The following is a 5,922-nucleotide window of genomic DNA, read 5'->3' as shown; positions in this document are numbered from 1 at the left end:
GCCCCCGGCCGAGCGTCGCCGCCCCGACGCCCGGAGAGCTCCGCCGCGGCTCCGCCGCCCTCGCCTCCCGCAGGCCCTCCTCGCTAGATCCGGCGGCCCCAAGGCCGGATCCGGCTCCCCTGCGCTCCGGTGAGCCCCGCTTCGACGCTGGCCGCCTCTCCTCCAACTCCGGCGAGCTCTCCGCCTCGCCTTGAAATCCGTGCAAAATTGGAGGTTGACCCCGAATTTCCCTAAGTCCCAAATATTTGCATATTTTTAGCTCCTGTTCATCGCATCATAACTTGCTGCATGCTGCTCCGTTTTGTGTGTATGATACATCAAAATGTTCGTTGTGAGATACTCTTCATTTCATTCCTGTGTGCCATGCTCATTTGAGTCCATCTTGATGCCTGAATCATCATTGCAAGAGTGCTATATGATGTTAATCTGCTGAAACTGTTATAACTTGGTGATTTATTATTTTTGTTGCATTTGATGTGTGCATCCTATGAGCATGAGCTCTACATGTATTTTGAACTACATCATGCCATCTTTACAGGGGTGCCATCCATGTATTTTTTTGAGTTGTGTAGTGAGTGCATCAAGCTTGTTAAGTAGTGTACTTTCTATTGCTGTTTTGCTAGGCCGAATCTGTTATTTCGTGATGCTATGTAAACCTGCTGCTACAAGTCATTCTATGCATAAACTGGAGATGTTCACTAAGGATGTTTTGTTATACATGTCGCGCTCTATCCATCCATGCCCCTGGTTGCATTTATAGTCTGCTGTAGCTTGTTGTAATCTTGCTCTCAAGTTGCTGAATAATGTTGCTGTCATCCTGTTAACATTAAGTTCAGATTTGCCATGAGCTTTGCTAGTGATCCATGTACCCTATGAACTTGCTCTTACCATGCTTAGCTTCATAAACATGTCATTTTCTGTTGGTTGCCTTGTCATGCCATGTAATGCTCTGTGGTGAGTGGTACAAGCTCACCAACATGCCTACTTATTGTTGTTCCTGCCATGTCTGAATCTGTCATATCATTTGTCATGTTTACATGGGTGCCATCATATTTTCTGTTCATTTTTGGCTCATGGTCATTAAAGGACTTTTGTTCTACGCATTTAGAAGTATCATGTCATGCCTTTGTTTGCCATGTTAAGTTCCTGTAACATGTTATCTGATAGCTCTAAACATTGCAACCTGATGTTGTTTATGCTAAGTCTGAAACTGTTATTGTTTGCAATCTTGCCATGTCTTTTTGAGCATGTTCTAGTGATTTCTGGAGATAGCTCAGTGTTCCTATTTTGTTATGCTTTACCTTTACATCATGTCCATGCCTTTTGTTATCATGTTGAGTTGCTGTAGCATGTTGTTTTGATGCTTGCAATATGCCTAGTTGCTGTTTTAGACGGACTGTTGTTATATCTTGTTTCATGTGTGTGTTGAACCGTTGCTCCGTTTTGAGTGTGCTCTATATGAAACTTGCTTGATTTTGCATGTAACTTCATATTATCATGTTGCATCCTTGTTTTGGGAGTGTTTGCTTGATGTTTGTATGCATTTTGTATCAATGCCATGTTTAACTTGTATTGCTCATATCTTTAAGGCCATAGCTCCGAATTAAATGAACTTTATATGTAACTTGACTAGAATCTCGTGTAGATCATCATGGTGCATTTTAACTTGCTGTTTAACAACTTGAACATAAGGTTTATTCAGATCTGGACCAATTTCGAAATTTGCATATGAGGACTTACCGGATTTTATGTTGTTTCCGGCCTCATTTAAACTTGCCTTGATGTGTTGCTCTTGTTTGCATCATCTCTTGCCATGAGTAGCTTCATGTAGCCTTGTCATGCATCATACTTGGTTGAGCATCATGTCTTGTATATGTGTGGTGGGTTTACCATGTTGTGTGCTTCTTCTCGATAGTTCCCGTTTCGTTGCGATCGTGAGCACTCGTTCGTCTACGCTTGGTTCAGCTTCATCCGTTCGTCTTCTTGATGGACTCGTTCTTCTTCCTTGCGGGATTTCAGGCAAGATGACCGCTACCCTGGATCTCACTACTATCATTGCTATGCTAGTTGCTTCGTTCTATCGCTATGGTGCGTTACCTATTTTTTGCTCCTCAAGCCTCCCAAATTGCCATGAACCTCTAACCGTTGACACCCTTCCTAGCAAACCATTGCTTGGCTATGCTACCGCTTTGCTCAGCCCCTCTTATAGCGTTGTTAGTTGCAGGTGAAGTTGAAGATTGCTCCATGGTGGACAGGTTTATGTTGGGATATCACAATATCTCTTATTTAATTAATGCATCTATATACTTGGTAAAGGGTGGAAGGCTCGGCCTTATGACTCGTGTTTTGTTCCATTCTTGCCGCCCTAGTTTCTATCATATCGGTGTTATGTTCCCGGATTTTGCGTTCCTTACACGGTTGGGTGATTTATGGGACCCCCTTGACAGTTTGCTTTGAATAAAACTCCTCCAGCAAGGCCCAACCTTGGTTTTACCATTTGCCTCATCATCACCTACATTTTCCTTGGGAGTAATTAACCCGAGGGTCATCTTTATTTTAGCCCTACCGGGCCAATGCTTGTCTAAGTGTTGGTCCAAACCGAGCAATGTCTGGCGCCCCCTGGGCAACCAGGGTCTATGCCAACCCGTCGTCTTGCTTATCCGGTGTGCCCTGAGAATGAGATATGTGCAGCTCCTATCGGGATTTGTCAACACAGCGGGCGGTCTTGTTGGTCTTGTTTTACCATTGTCGAAATGTCTTGTAAACCGGGATTCCGAGTCTGATCGGGTCTTCCTGGGAAAAGGTATATCCTTCGTTGATCGCGAGAGCTTATCATGGGCTAAGTTGGGACACCCCTGCAGGGTATAAACTTTCGAAAGCCGTGCCCGCGGTTATGCGGCAGATGGGAATTTGTTAATGTCCGGTGGTAGATAAGTTGACACCAGATCCGAATTAAAACGCATCAACCGCGTGTGTAGCTGTGATGGTATCTTTTCAGCGGAGTCCGGGAAGTGAACACGGTTTTGGGTTATGTTTGACATAAGTAGGAGTTCAGGATCACTTCTTGATCATTGCTAGCTTCACGACCGTTCCATTTGCTCTCTTCTCGCTCTTATTTGCGTATGTTAGCCACCATATCATGCTTAGTCGCTGCTGCAACCTCACCACTTTACCCCTTCCACTCCCTTTAAGCTTTGCTAGTCTTGATACCCATGGCAATGGGATTGCTGAGTCCTCGTGGCTCACAGATTACTACTACAACGGTTGCAGGTACAGGTTATGCGATGATCATGACGCAAGAGCGATGTTTGTTTGTCTTGGAGTTCTTCTTCTGCTTCTTCTTCGATCAGGGGATAGGTTCTAGGTCGGCATCCTGGGCTAGCAGGGTGGATGTCATTTGAGTTTCTGTTTGTGTTTCATCCGTAGTCGGATGATGCTCTTATGTATTGTGATGTTGTATTCATGTGGCATTGTATGCCTCTTGTATGTATCCCCATCTATTATGTAATATTGATGTAATGATATCCACCCTGCAAAAGCATTTCAATATGCGGTTCTATTCTTGGTGGGACCTTCGAGTCTCTTTATGATAGTATCGCATATTGGGCGTGACAACATCCCATGCACGTTGTCCTTTTCCTCCATCAATGTATGCGCTAACTGTTCTTTTACTGGCTATGGGGCACACTGCGCGTTAATTTCTCCGCTAATTAGGTTGGCCATAGTGAGGGTAACATAACCGATATCATGCACTTGGACTAGCAAGCATGCTTACGTGACAGACAATTAAAAAAAAGGGTTAGAGTAACATAGGTAGATACCATATCATGTTAAATGCTATGCTACTTTGTGTCATGCATGGCAATAAGTATGATCATCTATGATACTACTCTATGATATATGCACTATGAAAATAGTATCGTACACTAATATCATATGCATGATACTAGTATATGATACTACCCACTATGAGTAGCTTTAGGCATCGTAGTTAATAACCAATGCTATTTTTCAGCACGTGGTAGAGCCAATCACTAACCACCTTGGTTTCAGAGATTTTTCCAACGTGCCGTGTGAACTACTCAAATCCTTGTTTAGGAAACTACATATTTTGCATGCCCGGATTAGTAGTACTCTTTAGATTTGGGTCATCATGTTTCACAAGCGAAAGGAATTGGCTGAGAACATCATGTAATTTCCGCTTTCTTCCTTTTTTACATAACTTGCTTAATTATATGAAAATTACACTAAAATGTTCTTTAGAAATACTAAAAATGTGTTTGCTAGACCTCAATGCATAGGTGCTTTGTAGCTAAGCTTTTTTCATTTAAACAATTAGCAAGTAAACTCTTTCATGCATTGGTGGACTTCTATTATTTAAGTGTTTTGCCTAGGTTCACGCGTTTGACATTGTTTCTTGCTGAGGTCACCAAACTCATCTCTCTCTTCTTAGTTACTGTGTCACATCATATGTGTCACCTATATGGCAGTCTTAGCACATGTATAAGGTGAAGCATTAGGAAGGACCCTAGAGAAAAAGATTTGCTTCTCTCTGCCATGCTCCCCACTGCTCCCCTCGCCTTCAGTAGCCTCTTTGGAATTGGGAGATGCAGAAAACTATGGATCGAAGTTATGGTGCTAGTTTTTTGTGAACTTTGGCGGTACAACTCGATAGGAAACACTATAATACGAGAGGAGCATGCGGTGTTCCAGCAGATTGTTGCCTACAGATTGCTTTTAAAAGAGAAAGTTAATGGCCAGTGCCCTGATTTTTGTTACATAATCGAACACCTTGTCCCTTGTTCAATCCTCATCACATGATTCTCCTTCCTCTCATTGATTTCTCCCTTCCACTTTTCTCTCGCATAACATGTCCACCATTATCGCAAGTCATCCCGATCGAGTTCTCGTTCGAAATTTTTCGGATTCGCTCCCACAACCTCATGTATGAATTTCCAAATTAACATGTACGTGTTTAAAACGAGGTTGAGAAGACCGAGTGATGTGACAAGTGAAAAATATGAAGCGGCAGCCTCACTAGTCCGGTCTTAAAAACTATGTGGGCAAGTTCCACTATTTTTTATGCATGTTCCACACGGGTTCATTGCAGAATCGGTAATTGTTGTGTATTAGCATGATAATTTACGCACCACGGACCTGATAACTAACATATAAACACCATGGTAACTTTGACCTGGGCAATATTTTTTGTTCAAAACATAACCCCCTAACTTCTTTGGATACTTGATAACTTGCGTGCAGACACTATGTCGGGGAGGGTCCTTGAAAACATATCCCCTATAACTTTTGCTTAAATAGAATGATAAATTACCCACCGTAGAGCTGATAACTTATGTAACAGCAACGTGGTAACTTTGACTCGGGTGTCGTGGTGCTAAATCTAACAGTAAGAGAGGGAGTGTAGTGGAACTAGATCTTTCAAGATGTAGAGGGGTGACACAGTAAGTATACACATTCAGACCCCTCGACTGTGCAGGTAACAACTGTAGTCCTGTCTCACGTGGAGTTGTTCATGCGTGTAGATTTTGGATACAAGGGTTGTTAACCTTTAACCATGCACTGGGGGTTGTCTTATATAGAGTATGTTATACCTCCATGCCACTACTAGTTTCGTTATATGTGTGTTAATGGATAATTATTTGTGCCCGCTACTGAAGGAAACAGACACCCATTACTGATGATGATGGCCAGTAACTCCAAGCTTCGATGTGTAATAGTGTGCCTCTCTAATGCTTGCATTTATGCGGCTAGTTGTTGGCCTTCGGAGCGAGCCGAGCTATGTAAATCGAGTGCGGTTATGCCTTTCGAAGTATGAACTGAGTGATCTAACTGATCGATGACCAACTGACGAAATCCTCCTTATAGGTACCCAGAGCGACTCATAACCCCCCCTCCCCCCCC

This window comes from Triticum aestivum, chromosome 1B (genome assembly GCF_018294505.1).
Source record: "Triticum aestivum cultivar Chinese Spring chromosome 1B, IWGSC CS RefSeq v2.1, whole genome shotgun sequence".
NCBI lineage: Eukaryota > Viridiplantae > Streptophyta > Magnoliopsida > Poales > Poaceae > Triticum > Triticum aestivum.
The sequence above is the reverse complement of the archived record's forward strand: the minus strand, read 5'-3'. Positions refer to the sequence as shown.